Source organism: Patagioenas fasciata, chromosome 5 (genome assembly GCF_037038585.1).
Source record: "Patagioenas fasciata isolate bPatFas1 chromosome 5, bPatFas1.hap1, whole genome shotgun sequence".
NCBI classification, from domain to species: Eukaryota; Metazoa; Chordata; class Aves; order Columbiformes; family Columbidae; genus Patagioenas; species Patagioenas fasciata.
This window is the reverse complement of record NC_092524.1, coordinates 55,294,983-55,313,595: the sequence shown is the minus strand read 5'-3', so window position 1 is coordinate 55,313,595 and position 18,613 is coordinate 55,294,983. Positions and strand designations below refer to the sequence as shown.

General features: G+C 38.3%; 1 protein-coding gene across 1 annotated transcript in view; it reads left to right on the top strand.

Moving 5' to 3' along the window:
* The first annotated feature begins 3,150 nt into the window (after positions 1-3,150).
* The window catches only part of LOC136102633 (serpin A3-4-like), a 73,514-nt gene continuing 58,051 nt past the window's right edge, over positions 3,151-18,613 (top strand). Inside the window, exon 1 of the mRNA XM_071809597.1 lies at positions 3,151-3,398. The gene's annotated coding sequence lies outside the window, so the exon portion shown is untranslated. The remainder of the gene's footprint in view (positions 3,399-18,613) is intronic.

Below are 18,613 nucleotides of genomic sequence, written 5' to 3'. Positions count from 1 at the left end.
ACACCTGATTAAATGCAACCCTTTGAAAATCCATGTAAGACTTCAAGTAGATAACACAGTTCTATGCTCCTCGCATCTTAATTTTCCAAAGACCCATGTATATTATAGCCACTCGGCCCAGAACCAGAGGGTACTGTGCTCTGAGAAATAAGGGGTTGACTGAGGAGACTGCACTGGGTCTGATTTTGCTCTCTAACAGGTAACAATGTCGTCTGAGAACTCCAGCGGCTCTGGCAGCTGCAAGACAGTGCTCACTAGGAGATGTTGCTATTGTTTCAGTCTAAGAAGCCTTAATTTAAGCCTTGACAAAGGTGTAGAAGCTTTACAGGGAAAATCTGTCTGTGTCCTGTTGGTCAGAAGGTATTACTACCCCAACTGGCATGCAAAGGTGTGGTTTGCAGTGTTTGTACCTTTGCGTAATTTATATCTACCTGCAGAAAAGCCAGTGTCCTGGCCAGGCACTGAACTTTGCAATTGCATCAGGTAACTGGAGAAGCAGTTCCACTAAAACTTATACTGATGTCACGCTCTCTTGAAATCAGGGCTTAGACCAGTATGGGTTAATTTCCTTTTTTTTTTTTTTTTTTTTTAATTCCCCACGCAATTTGGAGTAGATCACTGAGGACCTCACATGATTTGTGTTATAAAGTGCACAATGTATTTATTGCTACTCTGCATACTTATTCATCTAAACTAGTTATAGCTTCTACCAGCATTTACTGCACCTGCTCTGCCATTTTCTGGGTTTTAACAGAACAAAATGGCAGTGGTAAGTTTAGCTGTATTTAATGTTTCTTTATCGCTATTTATGAGTGAGAGATCATTTTCAACTTTATTTTTTTTTAAATAGGGGGAGGTCTTTTTGCAATAGAAGGGAACACCTTCCTCCCAGTATAGAAGTTGTTTACAGGTGTTGCAAAGAGGCAGATAATGAGAGAGCTAGTAAAAGACAGCACAGTTTCATTAAACTAAATTCTAACCTGATATGCCTTGCCCTAAGACAGATTAAAGGCATTATAATACTGTTTTATTGCCTTTTATGATTCCAAGAGTTAGAAGCTTGTATATACATTTTAATAAATGTTCTAAGCATAGAACTATCCTCATGTCAATTAAATCATGGATGTGTTTTTACTAAGTGTGGGAGTTAGCTGGTTAAGTGTGAGCTACTGAAAAGAAAAACGTTAGTACAGATTTGTTGCATTTCTTTGTAGGCTGACGAGTAACGTGAATATTTCTTCAGAGCATACTTCCTAGTATTTCATGAACCAAATGTTGAACAGATGTACTTAGAGTGTGGAAAAATTAAATGAAAGGCACATTTAGGATTTATGGAGCTGAAAACCAAAAAAAACAATGGAAATTATAACTCTGATGAACAGAAACTGTGCTGTAAATGCAGAAATTTTTACTGTAAGTTAAAAAAAAATTGGCTTCCAGGTCCCTGAATTGCAATCTGAAATCATATAAATTATGGTAGAAAGTGATGCAACACTTGTTCTGAAAAAGGTAATTTAGCTCTGAAATATGACTTTATATTCATTTTAAACTAACGATGACTAGTGTAGCTCCATAAAATTGTACTTCTTCCCAGAAACATGGAAATCTGTTGAAGTCTGAGAGTTACAAATTGTAAATTTTTTTAACCCATTTTGAAATTGTGCAATCAAGACTACAGATGACATGGAAGAGCCAGAGATTCTTAATTCACTAATGATCCCTTGTCGCAGCCACTGCTGTGAGGAGTAAGCAGTGTGGGTAAGCTGCACTGCTCAAGCGTATTCACTTCACCCAGGCATGGGAGCACAACAGTGTGCCATTTATTGCAGTAAGACAGGCGCATATTTCTAAAATGAGCTGTGGCCTTCATTCAGAAAAAACACCCCTGTTCTGGAAAGCAGTCTCTTTAGATGCTCACGGTTACAACAACTCCACTGCAGAAAGCATTTGAGCCTGGGACTCTGGGAATTAAACACATGCTTAAGTACTTTTCCTTAATAGGCATACATTTAGATGTGAATTGAGGCTTGCATAGACTAGTAAACAAGGGAATTTCCAGTTATCAGCCATCTATATTAACTAATCCACATAATGAGTAGAATTTTAGAGATTTATATCAACTGATACTGTGTTTGTACTGGGAGCTTCTGATATGAAGTTCTTCATTAAAACAACTATGCAACCCCTCTATGTACACTGTGCCCAGATGACATGTTGAATATTACTAGGTATTTCATTTTTCTAGCTCATGCACTTGAGACAACTATATCAAGAGGAAAAGCAATTTGAGAGATGAGAAATGGAACAGACTTCAGTAATGATTTGAGTCCTGGGTTGTCCCATTAGGTTTTGTCCATTAGATCAGTCACTTCTGAACAATTCAAATTTAGGCACCCAAATAAGTGGTTTGATATTTTCTGAAGTGCTGAGGAACTTTGTGCAACCACTATTATTTTGATAGATTTACCAATATTATTAAGATAGCTCATATTGCCAGCAAGGGTTTACGGTTTTACACCTTTGTTTTCTATAATTTAGGTTTGAGAGGTCCTCAGTGGTGTGGGAAAAGGTTGAATTTTCTTCTGCCTTCACAGTCTGTTGCACATCATAGAGCTGAATGGACAGCAAGCCTGTATTTGTATCTCTGATCGTCTAAAGTCTTTGATGCTAAATTAGGTTGTGCAGCAGGTAGGTTAATATCAGAAATATAGGCTCTGACAAAAAGGTTTTGGGAGAAAATGCCCCGTGTCTAGTGATGCCCAGGTTGTTCACAATGCTGGTGCTACTGGTAGAAATCGCACTAGACTTCCTGGGTGTTGCATAGCTCCCAGTGTGATCACTGCATAGTCAGGAAAGTTGAGTCTTACTTTGTTTATTCCCTAGCCCCCAACCCTTATAAGGGAGGTGACACCGCATCGGTACAATGCTAAATTGTGTTGTCCTGTCGTGACAATATCTGTAGCGTGCTGGATGATGATACTGGCATTTACCAAGTTGAACAGATGCCCTGAGTGAAAAGCATCTGATAGTGCCTGTAGTTAGAATGGGAGGCAGGCAGGCAGCTCAACCGGCTCTGCAGCATCGACTCCCGGAATGGGCTGTACTTGGAGCTAGAAAGCTGTAAGTGGGAAGAGGAAAGTAAAACAGTATTGGAAGAGGAATATGTTGTAAGCTGTGTAAAGTATTGTGCCCTTTTTCTTCACTAGAACAGTCAGGAGAAGTGGTGGGAAAGATACTCCTGGGGATATTGCACTGAGGACAATTTGCTGCCACGGAGCTCAGATGACCACCGTGGAGGAGACCAGCTGAGTCTGATGAAGAAGCCCTGGGCAACAGCACACATAGTTCTGCTTCTACGGAGCTCTTAAAGTCACTGCAGTGGCAGAAGTAGAAAAAAGGTGAGAACTGAGTCCTCTGTGTACATTTTTCTCTTTGAAACAATTATACATTTGTTTGTCTGTCTATCTCCCAGCAGCATGTGGAAGACCCATTGTGTATGAGTTAGGACTCATTTTCCTAAAAGGGATGGTGCTTTAAAGGCATGACCTCTGTTATCCTTATCATTGTAACTGGTAGTAATTTACTTCCCCAAAAAATAGATTAGCGAGTCAATCTAAAAGCCATATTGTGCTGTCAAAAGGAATTTTAATTTAAAATTGAGGATATAATGTGGTCTACTGGGGAGACACATACGTGATTTTTGGAAGACTCAAAAAATCACAAGGCTCACTGCCTCTCCTCCCTTCACTTATTTATATATTTATTTTTAAAATGACAGTATTGATTGTTGTTGTTTTGCCATTCATTTTGGAAAGCATCCATTCTAGGGAGGTGTGTCAGGTTGATGTGTTCTTAAAACACATAATTTAACATACTCTACCCAGGCCCTAACCTCACAGATCATTCAGTAATCAGGGTGGGTTACTTCTTAAAATTGTAGAAAGAAACTTAATTTTAAGATATTCAGATGCTGGCAGTACTCACAGTTATACTGTGTAGACATACTGTTTCTTATATTTCCACCATCCCTTTCTACTTAGTATTACAGCCCTATGTTGTTTCTACTGTTACTGTCAGATGTCTGTTTGCAAAGATCTCTGTCCAAACAGACCTTTGTACTTGTTCAAAATCTGAATGAAATCTTTAGGATCATGTGCAAGCACCAGAGAACAGATTGAGTTATCTGTATTTATGATCTGCCAGACTGGGAAATTTCTCAGATATCGGCCCAGCCTTTTGTATGATATTGAGCAGAAGGAAGCTACAGTTCAAATTTTGACTTGTATATGCTGTTAGTGCAAATGACTGAGCACATGGAAATGTTATGCAGAGCTGTCTAGCTGTCTGTGGTGGCCTTTCAGTCTTTGGCAGCCAAGTTTTCTTCCTATATTGTGTGACTGATAGTGACAAAACCAGCTGAAGGTCATCTTTAAAGTCAATTTTAACTCAATGCCAGAGTTTTCTCAGTCTTCCTGCCTCACTGCAAGTCTCAGAGAATTATTCATTTCTGTAGCTCTAAGGCTTGCTGTGGATCACATGCTTCAGTAACAAAATGTGCTATAGTGTAAAATATAAAATATATGTTATGATTCGTAGGGTACAGAGACAATCGTAACACAAATCTGATGTAGTGATATCCTCCAGAGGCTGTAGACCACACTCTGAACATTAACTGAAACCTAAAGAGGTCACTTTCTGTATCAGCACTTTCCACAGTGCCTCAATAGAACATGTTGAACCGAAGGTACAGTAGGTGACATACTCCTGCTGTGAGAATGGGAATCGCAATACTTCATATCATTTTCAGGATTAGACTTATTCTTCCACTTGTACTCATCTACATCTCTGGACTGGATTACAGTGGGAACTGCAGTTATGGCTTTGTCTGCCTTTCATCTCTTTTATGGTCTTCGCTTTCTGTTTTTCTTACAGAGGGTATCTGCTTTCCCTGGGTGCCAGCAGCTTGGTCTGAAGAGAGCTAATGTATCTGTAAAGGGAAGTCAGAGAACTGAGATTACACTCCTTTAAGTTCTTGGGGCTGCAGGGCAACCAAAGCTGCTATTTACTGTGAAAGAAACAGAAAAAAACCTTAATAAAATACTATTCTAGTACTTCAATCGTACCAGCATCACATAAATAAACTACATCCCATGTGAAAAAAAGAAAAACCTGGTGAGTGTGTTCCATTAGACGAAATTTTTAGACAAAAACCGTAGGTCAAATTTTGACATTATGTTTGCTGGCACTGCAATCCCATGAGAATTTTATATAAGGTTTCCCAAGACTGTGAATAATGAAATCTTACAAATTCAGGTGCTCTTCTTTTCAGTCAGCCAAATAAAAAAGAATTAAGACAACAAGCCCTTACTCTTTGATGGTTCTGGCTCTAAACTAACATCAGAAAAGTAGGTTTGCATGTGGAGATTCAGAACAAAGTGAATCTTTCTGAAGTTCAAGAAGGTTCAGATGAGATCTACATGTTTTCCCTCTCACTTAGGAAAATGCAAAAGATGAAAACAACAATTAGAACACCATACACAGAACTGCATTTCCAATAAAAACAAAGTACTTGCTGCTTAGCATTCAAGCTAGTTGCAGCTAATTATAGTCTCTGCAGTAATAGTATCATATAGCATTACATGCATTAATTTCAGCTCACCTGTTAATTCAGACAAAAAATATTACATTTGTAAGTCCATAAGAAGAGGCTTTTGATAAGGCACCCAGAGAAACTCAAGTCAAATGTTATTCGCTATGAAGAATCAAGAAATTGTATCTAGTGTACTGATCACACCACAGAGCCTGATATGACGCAGCAACTGGAATCCTTAGCTCTAGAATTCATGGTTTACATGAGCTTTGTTACTCATGTATACAATTAGTCCAAATTTGTTTTACTTGATCGTTTCACTAGTGGACATAATTGAAAAGGTTTAATGTGGAATTAAGATTTACTTGCTGTGTAAGTCCAGTATAACCTCATCAACATACTTGTAGTCAAAACACAAGCATTTCAATTGGTCCTTCTCTTTATGATTGCGTCACAAAAGTTACATTAGTCTGTTTGAATAAGGTTTGACATTAATTAGTTCAACAATTTAGAATTTTTCCTGGAATACTTTTTGAAATTATAATAAATTTGGGTTTATATGATCCATTTATTTTAACTTATATAAAATAATCGATGCTTATTTGAAGCAGTTATGTCTGCATCCATTTGCAAAGTACTAGATTAACTTGTGATATGGGAGACAAATGTGAAATATTTTATACTGAAATTTTATATGTAAGAGACATCTCACTCTGCCAGTAATGCAATCACTTGGACATGTCATTTCTGTGTCTTAGATTGTTTGCGTATAAAACAGGATAAGAAAGTTGGTGACTGGTTTTTAGGTTCAGTGGTTAATGCACAAAGTCTTTGCATGAAATGTGCTGTGTGAGAGGACCATGTCTTAGCAAGATTAAGTCTAATAAGAAAGAAAGTGATTAACCAGAATTGTTTCCTGTAAGTTCCATATCTAGGTCATTTCTTTGGAACAGGGATTGTTGTCTTGTGAAAGAAATATGTAGGGTTTGAAATAGAAATTATGACATTCTGGTATGAGAAGTCCCAGTATGTGTCATTCTTTTGACTCCTTCCCACAGGAAGGATTGGTACCACTTTAAATTGCCACTATGGCACTGCCTTGTATCAGCCCATTTTTAGTGGAAATGGGGCAACGAATATGGATTGCAGGATTTAGATGCTTTTTGCATTAAAAGGAATAACAGTCATAATAAATGGAAAATTGTATGTTGAAAAGCAGAATTAACTACTCTCCCTTGTCATTTTGAGATGTATGCTAAAGTCTTTTCTTCCATCTGCAGGGTGAACCTCATCGAATGTACCTTATTTTTCTTCTCTTTCATTCTGAGCCAGCTGACCATTGGCATCAGAACTGTGTCTGCTGGGTGGATCTCACCACTACCTTTTTATTGACTTTATGTGTACGAAAGCCTATTTGGCATCATGGGAATGTATGTACTGGACAAGTGAATAATAGTGAAATGATCTGCTGGATAGATCAGAGAGGTGAAATTAGTTCTTAAATTACAGTTTAATTCCTTTTTGTATGTGGGCTGATAACTTAGCCTGGATATTCCTTCAGTGCATACTTCCTAATATTTCATATGCCAAATACTGAACAGATGTACTTCTAGTCTGGATAAATTAAAAGACACACATTTAGGTTATGAAGCTGAAAATTCAGAAAGCAATAGACAATGAAGTTTTGAACTGAAGTCTTACACACAACAGACTTTCTGCTGTAATAGAATGTGGCATTCAAATTGCAATATCAGTATATCATGAATATTTGGAAACTAGATTTCCAGCAGTCTCACACAAACACCACCCTCTCCCTTGCCCCCCAGAATCATGCATTTGTCCAGAGTGAAAGTCCAGTTCTCTACTTAGAGTACCACTGGCACACCTTGAAGCTGATTTGGCCAAGAATTAGGATTGTACAATTATTGGAACAAAAGCTCCCATTAGTAGCCAGTTTCTGCCTCTTTTCCTCCATTGGCACTCCTGGAATGCCTTCCACTCTCAGTTTAGTTGCCTCAGGAGTCTTACAACTCCAGGAGAAATGTTTCTTATGGACCAGGGAGTGAGAGTTGAATATTTCTTCCAGATTTCATTTGGAGGAAAGGCCCTATCAATGAAGCTGCATCTCCAAGCTTTGAATTCCATCACAGGATTATAGGAATTTGAACTATTCTGTTATCAATATGTCTTTGAAAAGGCTAGATTTCCAAATCTCCCTGAATGCACTGCCACATGAAATCTTCGTTCAAAGAGGCAATGAAACTGCAGTAGTGTAATACAAAGGTGGGAAAAGAAATGAAGATAGTATTTTGACTCCCTGAACTTAGCTGTGCTGTCTCCCACTGGCTCAGTTGTATATGGGAGCAAACTTCTGTATTTCCTGTGCACTAATGAATGCATCTTCATGGTCACACAATGAGAGGAACACATATAATTGGTTATGAACATGAAGAATGACCATGGTACTGAGCTGCTGCAGCCTTTCTTTCAGTAGCACTCATAGGATCATAGGGCAGCTGAGGCTGGAATAGACCTCAGGAGGTTAGTTAGGTAAAAGTCAGTGACATAAAATATGCAGGCATTGACTGGAAGCACAGAAGTGCAAATACACAATCCATTTAAAGTGCGATTTGAAGCTGGGAGGTACGTTAGATGGAGAGTAAGTCTGCTGCAAGGAGACTGGTCTGAGCATGACTTCTTTCAGCACAAGACTGTGACCTGTCTTTCTCCTGGCCCACAACACTTGGCACCAAAGGTACTTGGTTATGCTTGGCATCAGGCTGCCTGGCGGTACTGACACATGGTGTGTCATTCCAGGGCTGCAAAGCTAACCTGCAGATGTGCACGTTGTGCAAACAGTAGTTGGACAAGCTTTGAGGATAAGGCACAAGGTCTTAGAAAATGATAGCATTGATAAAAAAATAGTTCGGGCCAGTGACTATTATCTTATATGGTAAATGGAATTGCTTCCTGATGCTAAACAGATAACACAATGTTTTGATGGGTCATCACCTGATTATTTAATGTGCACAGAAATGTGATTTTGACATGATTAGCAAAAGAAAAAAAAAATTTGAGAAAGCCATCTAATCCTGCTTCCTCCTTTCAACTCTGGACAACCGGAGAAACGGTAGCATTTGAAATTGTGATTTCCTCTTTCGTCTAATTATTATGGGAGCTGGAATGATTAACAAAACAGAAAACAAACACTTAATGGACACATAAAAACTGTTAAATAGACACAAAACCCACTTATGTTCTGTATTTGGTCTGCTGTTAGTGGTACAATTTCAGAGACACTACCTCAGTGTTACTATTTAACACATGAGTTTTAAAGATTCAAACAAGAGCAGACAGGTTTCATTAACACAGAAGGTCCCTGAAGAAATAAATATTTATTAAACTTTCAGTGATGTAAAAAAGTAGGGTTTTTAACCACACTTCAAGTGTTGGTGTACTGACTGCCAAACACATACCTGGTGAGCTGTTTAGAAACTTCCTGTTCCACATGCTAATTAACAGTCTATGAATTTTAACTTAAATCAGGGTCACATAGCTGAAATGTATTTCAGAGGAGGCCTGCATTTGTCATTCAAAAGCATTGCCAAGGTTTTAAAGCCTTTCCATAAATGGGTTTCATAGCTTGAAAAACTAGTTCTCCAATAACAACTGGGTCAAAACTGGGAGGAACCCTTATGCACTGTGTCACATGAGGTACATTAGACATACTAACGCTTGAAATCAGAGTTAATCCAAAACTGGAATATTTAACATAAACTTTCCTGAATTCTTTGGCCAGTGTGGTCTTGGATTCAGATCCCTCCATCAAATTATGTTTCTCTGCTTTAGGTTACAATGAGCTTGACTGCACAAGTAGCAACATTCTTGGGTAAAAATGCTCCCATTCCGTCAGTGGATCTGGGTAGATTTTTGGGCCTAAGAACAGGAGCTAAGATGGTTGTGGTGTCTCCCACCTATGTTCAGTGCAGCATGGACACTGCCATATCCGGAACAGTGGAGCAGCATCACGGCCCTCTCTTCTTACCACTGGCTCAACTGCATCTTGCAAATAAATAGCTTCTTGATATGCAGATGTGTTGATTAGACTGTCTTCAGAAAATATTTTGTAACTGTTTGCTAGCTGGTCAAATGTTTTTCTTTTCTTACTCTACATTTTTTCCTTCAACTCGTGTAGAATTAGATCTAGAGTGGTTCTTTATTATACCAACATTTCGTGGGGTAAATTCTTTGTGATAACTTACATATTTTAGTGTCTTTGCATCTTAATAATTTTTAAAATATATTACTTCCTACTTTTATAATTTATTTTAAAGATGAGATTCACTCATTATTAGTAAATATTGCTCTGTCCTTTCTATCCCATGTCCCTTCCCCATTCTTTAGCTTCGGTCTCGATGACTTTCAGCCCAGGGTCCTGACAAACAAGAAGTTTTACTTTGGTAAATTGAAGGCTCACCTCTCTAGGAAAAAGGCACATGAGCCATGTCTACTTGATGTGGCTTTTATCCTGATAGCCCAGCTGCACATTGAGCTGCATGTGAGTATTTGGGGAACCTAATGACCCAGAATCAGCCATGGGAGCAGAATGAATAATGGCAATCCAGGGATACAAGGTTAGGGTTAATGTCAGTCAGAGCAAATAAAGTTGTGGAGAAAGTGAACTTGGGATGCAGAGTCTGTTGGAAGCATTAAGATTTGCTGCTTTTCTTGCTACCTTAGGCAGGGAGGAGGGGGAAGGAAGGGGAGGATGGAGAAGGTAAGGGGAGTACGGCAGCAGTCGCTGCTGGGAGCTGCCAGACTTCATTCCAGCTGTCTTTGCCACATGGCACCTATCATTCCTTCCTCATAAGTAGTATCAGTAACAGGAATGACTCTTCAGGGCCCTATTGTAGTAGAATTTGTGAGGCTATGGTTTTTTGTCTCATTCGACAGTCTGGACGTCACTTATTTCACCTATGGATAGAGTAGTTCCTAATATGAAGGACCTTTGAATGTATAGAGTAAAGAATACTGAATAACAGTGTGGAATCTATATTACCTCAATATTTGGTACCTGTGATCATGTCAGGGTTATGAGGTCACATTTTAACATCCGCTTTTGAAGAAAAAATAATTCAAAGAGAACTTACAAGCGTAATCAGAAGGGTTGAAAAGTAAGTTTTGCACTCTGAGAAGAAGTTCAACCTATTATTTCTTTCATTAAACAAGAAATTAAGAGTTTAGAATTAGGCTTATACTCAGTGTACAAGTAAACATAAATGGGGGTCTAAACTGGTTCTTCTGTTTGGTAGATAACAGTGTAACAAGATCTAAATACTTACTGGCAATTAAATGTTGGGTCAGCCTAGCAAATTCCTCACTAGTGAAAATGTGAAAACAAAATTTGGATGCTTTTCTTAAAATCATGTTTGAAACTTAGCCATAGGGGTGGGAGTCAAAGGCATGAGTTGATCTAGGAAAGGTTGCTTCCCTATTGTCTACAAGAGATTATCTAGATTATCACTGTAGTCATTTCCTACATATTAACTCTCTTCAAAATTCTCCATGTGGTGAGTTCATTGCAAGAACAAGGATTTATGTGAGCTGGATTCATGCAGTGATCTCAAGTGTGGATTCTCTGGCATGTAAGAAGATGCTTCTACTCATTCTGCATCCTGTCCATCCATGGAAACATTAATAAAGCACCTCTGCACTAGCGTCTGTCTTCACGAAGCTTGCAAGAGTGGGGCACATGGGAAGCATATAAACTTGCACACTTTGTTTGCTTAAGGGAACAGCCTGAAAAGAAAAGTAGTTCACCTGGTTATCACCAACTGTAGTGACACAGGGGCAATACACTGTGACACTAATGAGCTGATGTTTACCTGAATTATCAGTGACATCGCTAAAATATTCCACTCAAGCTCCAGTGTACCATCTGAATTTGCAAAGATTCAGCCAAGAAGCCTACTCTATTTCTGTGAGATGTTTCCATTTTCAAACAGTTGGGAATGCAAGTTATTGTTTGGAATTCAAATTGGAGAAATAGGTCAAATGGCAAGCAAGCAAAAAGCCTATAGAGTAGCCAATAAAAGTGGCTTTTTCCCTTAATGGTTGAACAAACTGTGTGTCATAATTTTGGATTTTAGAAACTAAAAAAAATCAGCTTTTATTTTTGACCTCAAATTTGTGCTTAACATAAGAAATATATCCAGTGACTTTATTAAGATCAGTGTTTGACTGAAGGCTTTCAGACTTTCATCAGCCCTTGACTATATGTCTGGATTTTCACCTCCAGTGCTGATATCTCTAGACTGACTCAGAAATCCATGACAGAGAACAAAATGGGCCAGTGCAGCTATCAGTGTTTGGTTGTGTTTGGGTACTGATGGTGTTTTGTGTGGGGGTTTTGTTTTTGTTTTTTGGTTTTTTTTTTTTTTTTGTTTTGTTTTGTTTTTGTTTTTGTTTTTTTTCAGTAGACATATTTGTAATCTTTACCTTGTAGAATTTACATGCAGTGCAAGTAGTGTTTTCTCTAGCATAACATCAAGGACAGCTTTATTGGGTGGTACCAGCAGTCTGTCTAGGCAAGGATCTTGTCCTTGATATTTAGGGAAATTATTAACAGTGGGATTTTTAGAGTAATCCTTCCCCAGCAGACATTCCTTGCATCTAGTAATTGGTGATTTATAAACTGCATGAAATGGAGGTTGTACCTGGGCCATCATGTTATGCAGTCATGGCTGGACTTGTCTTCCATGGAGCTGTTTAATCCTTTTAAAATCCTCTTGTACTTCTTGTCTCCATGATGGTCGATGGCAATGAGTTCCACACTGTAGCCAATTACTGTGTGAAAAAGTATTTATTTTTATTCACTTTAAACATGATGCTTGATAATTATATGATTGCCTACTTATTCCAAGGTGATAAAAATGCAGAGTACATGATTTCTGTTCATATTCTCAGCATCACTCATGATTTTAAAGCTGCCTATTATATCTACTCTCAGTTGTCTTCTTCCCCAGCTGAAGACTCATAGTCTAATCGATCTTTAATCAAACAGAAACAGTTTCATATACCTGCTCATCTCTGTAAATGTGGTACACTTTCTGATTTTGCTCTGTCTTTTGTTGTCATGGGAAGAATTGATCATGACGATATTTTCTATTTTTTCTATTATATTCCTTTCCTCCCCCCTCCCACCTTGTTTCCTTTTTGTGCTTTGACTGTTGCTAAGCAGGGAGCTAATGTTTTCAGTGAACCTTTTACAATGGCCTTTTATCCATCTTTATGAATGTGTAAGTAGTTGTTCCCCTCCCACCTGTGTTATATATACTGACATTGAGTTATGCTTGCTGCAATTTGGTCAGACATTCAGTTTCAGAAATTTTTTTGTTAGCCAAATTCATGCACTATAACCCTCTGCAACACCGAGTCAAGAGTCACAAAGAGGTCAGGGATGGAGGATCTAATTTGTTAAATTTTGCCAGCCAAAATATCGTATGTGTCTGCATCTCTGTTTGTGGGTGTTCATGCACTTTTCAAAGGATGAGGATGAAGTTCAGGAGTATTTTCAAGGGAGTCTGTTCTTACATCAGGGCTACAACTGGTGATGCCTTGCTTTTAGGGGTAAGCATTCATCATGTTTCTCAAAAACCCTGGTATATTGCTGGAATATACAAGATCACAATAAATATATTGAATAATCAGGGGAAGAAAAGCAAATGAACTGCAAGGCTGGGGATACGTAAAAGATGTAAAAAAGCAGCTCCTTCTGGTCCAGTCCCAGATGATTTGTGCAGTTTATTTCTTCAGGCCTAAGTCTGTAGATATTCACCAACTTCCTCCCAGTCTCCCAGTATCATCGTGTGTTGAACAACTTCCTTCTGGTGAAAGCAGAGCTGACAGACTCTAGATATCCATGTTGTCCAGATCAGCCAACAAGCATCCTGCAGCAAGCATTATCTAGAGGTGATGTATAGACCCTGTGAAAAGGGGAGACGTGCCTGGTGTAGATCTTGGAGCTTTGTAGTTGGACAAAATTACTGCATTGTAACTTTGTGAAGAGGCAGGCTCTAAAGTATTACTCTCAATAGAAGAGAAAACTCCTGTTGCTTTTGTTTCTCTCCTTTTGTATTGTTACTTCATTTATTTCCAAATTTTTGTAATACTATTTCAGGATATTTGATTTTGAAATCATGCTGTATTTTTCAACGACGTTTATTACTGGAGGCGAAGCAATACTATTTGCTGTGCTGCCACCTAGTGTTGACAGGTGCTGCTTTGATTTCGAGTGCCTTAACTTTTTTTCTTTCTGCTTTTTAAACTTCTATTTGTCATGAAACAGCACTGGACATATAAATCAAGCATTTCTCTTAGTTTGAAAAGTACAAATGTAACTTCATCTGATTATTCACTGCAGAGTATTTAGGAGACCCACAATGAAGTGATGGTCTTCATTGTAGGAAAAAGCTCAAAGACATCCTTTCACAGAGGAAAGTATGTTTAATGTGAAATGATCCATACAATCCCGAAGAAGAGCTGTTATTCTGAAAAGTCAGGTTTTGTCTGTTTTTTGCTTTGCAGTATTCTTCAATCTAATATCTATTGACATCCATTTTGTGGGCAAAGAAACATCCTGGGTACCTAAAAAAACAAAGCACAAGTGTCTCAATTACTTTTTTGTGCATAGCAGGTATGATACAAACCACAGTTCAAACTGCTCCCTGAGGTTAAACAGAATTTCAGAGAAGAAATTATAGAAACAATGTATAGCATATAGCATACAGCAGAGTGCAGTGTTAATACAGTTTCCATTGTGGTCTGTTTTGTTTCCAGGTTTTAATGTTATGGCTCAGAATAGGCAAATGGTATCAGAAAAAAATTAAAACCAGGCTCATTGGTTCCCCATCTCCAGAGCCAAACATTTTGTGGTGCCTGTGAAGGTTGTATGTAGGCACTTGTAAGGCCCAGCAAATCCTGCTGAAATATCTCTTTAAAATTTACCAACACACCAGGATCTGGCTGCAGTTTACACCCTCTTAGTGCCCTGCAGAACTGTAAAATCTTGGATTTTGTAAGATTTGTTCTGCCTCCTATCTGGGAGGTTGGCAGTTTTTGCAGGAAGGAAAGGTGGGATCCATGTGTGTTGCAGGGTTTTATAGTCCCTCTGCCCTTGCTGGAGCTGGCCCAGGCTTGGAGGCTACCCTTGAGTATTGCTAAACTTTCAATGAAAAGTCTGTGGAGCTACTGGGAAGACTGGTGACTACTGCCTATTTTGTTGAAATGTGGGAATTGGTCAGTCAAAAGTTGCTATCTTGTTGTAGGGGAGCAGGTCTGGCCGTATTCTTATTCCAGGGTAGTGAAAAAAGGGGCAAAGTGTTTTATTTCTAGTGAAAGCTTCAGCAAGGTTCTTGCCATCTCCAGTGATTCAGTGTTAATCTGAGAGCATTGTCTGCTCCTTCATGCTCTATCTGTACTTTGTCCACTGACTCAGAGGATGGTGCCCTCAGGGGAGGGTGTCAAAGCTGGTGAGGGGCCTGGAGCACAAGTCTCATGAAGAGCAGTTGAGGGAACTGGGGTTTTTAGTCTTGAGAAAAGGATGTTGAGGCGAGACCTTGTGACTATCTACAACTACCTCAAAGGAGGTTGTAGCATGGAGGGTGTTGGTCTCTTCGCCCAGGCAGCAAGTGATAGGACAAGGGGAAATGGCCTCAAGGTGTGCCAGGGGAGATTTAGTTGGATATTAGGAAAAAATTCTTCACAGAAAGGGTTGTCAGGCATTGGAACAGGCTGCCCAGGGAAATGGTGGAGTCACCACCCCTGGAAGTGTGTAGAAGGCATTTAGGTGAGGTTCTCAGAGACACAGTTTAGTGCTAGAGTTAGGTTATGGCTGGACTTGATGATCATGAGGGTCTCTTCCAAACAAAATTATTCTATGATTCTATGATTCTATGACTCCGTATTCATGTGACTGTTTCTGTCTGGTAAATCTGAGCCCACATACTCTTTACATGTTAGTTGGAGATACAGAGGAAGACTCAGGCACAGGGGACTTAAGGGACAACTTTATATCTGTACAATATTCTGCTTATATTTTTCTGCTCATAAGCAAAACACATTTAGAGACCAAATGTGTCTTTGATACTTTAAAATAAAATGTTGATTTTTAACCCCCTCCCCCATTTTTTTGTTGTAAAAGGAATTACTATATAAAAGCAATATATATTCTGCTTGAAACACATTCTGTAGTTACATCAGGTCTATTTATCCTATTACACTTTAAAAATTCATTAAAAATTATTTTAAGTTAGGAAAAGTGAGGAGAGCAGTGAAAGACAAAATCTTAATCAAATCTTTCTCTACAGTCTGTCTGAGTAGTTTGTGCATTCTGTTAAGGGGATGGACAGAAAAAATAAGACAAGCAGAAAATGAATTATATTAACAGTTTATTAATTGTCAATATTTGAACATTTAACTTTAAAAAGCTAAGCCCCAGCCCTACCCTCAGGACCTGACTTTTGCTGCATGTGAACTTTTCAAATCTAAAGGAAAGGAAACATCTGGTGTATCATCTGGCCAAAAAGGCCATACACATTGCACTGCAATAAGTCATGAAAATACATTTGATGTTTTTATTGCATATATGAATAATGTATACTGCTTTGTCTACATATTTGTCATTATAATTTCCCTGCTACAATTAACCCACAAATCATGCTGTAGAAATATATTGATGACTGAATTAGTCAGGTGACCTACTAATAGTTTGACTTCTGAATGTGAGAGTTGAAGATGGCAGTGTTTGGAAAGTATCGTACCTTAGTAACGGTTAGTGTGTCTCAGAAGATGAGTGTATCCCTTACTGGTTTTACATAACATCTGTATTCTTTACTAGAGAACTATATAACTTTAATGTCATCTCTAACATTTAAACTACCTCATCCAATGTTACTTGTTCGGAAAACTTTATTTGTAGGACAGAGGCAGATTTGCCCTTCACACTATTGTGGCTGAAGACTGACACTGAGAATTCAGAAACTGCTCCTATTTCTCCTTCTAGCTTCATGGACATCCACAATCTGTCCCCAAAATATTAATCATGTAAGGGCTGTTTTGTGCATGTTAATCAAATATGTTTCCAGCCTTGGGCATGTAAAGAATGCAAGATGTACATGTGTATGTCTTTCTGTTGATGTGGCTTGCTCCTTAATAGGGACTGGAAATAGGATTGAGCAGTATCACACTGAACTTTAGCAGAGTGTGAAATGTGTGTATGTTATAGAATAGGCCAGAGTAAACATTTATATTAGAAAAAAATAATGACAGACTTACTGAAAATATTTATGGTGAAACAAAAAATTCATGTGGTCAAGGCCTTTGGGCACCTGACGTCCATCTGAACTGGTTGGGCTCTTGGACAAATACACAGCTCTTTGTAAAAACAGTCTGTACTACATGGCCAGTAAAACACATTCTTTGTGGCCAGAAGGCCCACAAGGATAATTTTATAATTAATGAAAGTCTAGGTGCTAGAACATAAAAAAAAGTGACAGCAAAACCTTGAAGCAATTTTTAGTGATGCAGACAGATGCAGCCAAAGCTTTCATATCCCAAAGTCATAATTAATCATCAAAACAGTATAATTTCATTGTATTTAAAAATTGCTATTTATTTAGGATTTTCCTTGAAAATGAAGTGATGCATTTTATGTATTTTTTCAATATTTGACAGCAATGTCAGAAAAAAGCCACATTCAACCTCTATTTATAAGGTTTGTAGAGGTTTGTCAGATCAAGACAACTAAAGTAAACATGACAAATGTCATTTTGTAGTGCTTAATACCGTTAATCCTTAAAACATGGAGCCAGGAAACCCTTATTCGTACTGGTATTTGAAACCTGTAAGCAATCTCATGTTTCTAATGCTGATTTTCTTTTTGTTCCACAAAGAAAACAGTATCAAGGCCCTTTTCCTGGAATATTACTTGAGGCTATTCAGAAAAAAAAAAAAAAAAAAAAAAGAGAGAGAAAAAAACACAACAGGAAATTTGGCTCTTTAGCCCTAATAATGGTCTCTTTATTGAATGGAGACTTGCTTTTTTTGTTAAACAGATTTTCTTATGAAAGGGTTAAAAGTGAATAAATGACAAGTTCAAGCTCATCTGATTCCTTTCGATTTATGTTGACCTTGAAAGAGAGAGAGGTCATGCTGTTGGCAGGCAATAAGAACTAATCTGTTACTAAGTGAGTAATTAAAAGTGAGGCCTTATATATTTTTGTAATGAGTTGACAGCAATTCCATCCCCATGTCATACGGTTGCTCTAATCAACATGGTCATTGCATTTAGTGCCAAATGAGAAGTTTATAAGAAGTCAGAAACGTGCAGTTCTTACAGATGTGCAGATGAATAGACTGACTATATTGTAGAAGGGGAAAAACTCCAAAAAAATGAACATCAAGCTGATGTGTGCGATTAGGAATTTCACGTTTTTCTAGTGAATTGAAGTGGATGCTTAGTAGTATGTTCAACTGAAAATGTAAAGTTTTGTTCAATAAAAGAATAATCCAAGTTTTGGCAGATGAAGCAGTGTAGGCTTAAGACTGTTCTGACATCAGACATGACAATATTGACTTCCATGTCACCAAATAACCTAAAGAACAGTTCTTTTTTCAAGACACATTAACAAGCCTGGTTTTCTGAGTTCAGAGCAATTTTCTAAGTTGATTCAGGGCCTGGATATTCTTGCAAAGTACTGATTGCCTTGGACCCAATCCAGCAAGTTGTAGCAGCTCTGTCTTCACCGTCTTTTAAGAGTGACCTGAAGGTTGGGTTTGAAGGCCAAATTCACTGGTCACTCCTACTTTTCACTGCTAGGAGCTCATTGAAATCAGGTTTGGAGACAACTGAGAAGAAAAGCTCAAGTTTGTTCTCTGTGTTTCTCATCTGGTCTTGTGAAGACATACAGAAGTGATGCTGGGCAGGCAAGGTGTCCTAGGGAGTGGATAGGATGAAGTTATGGA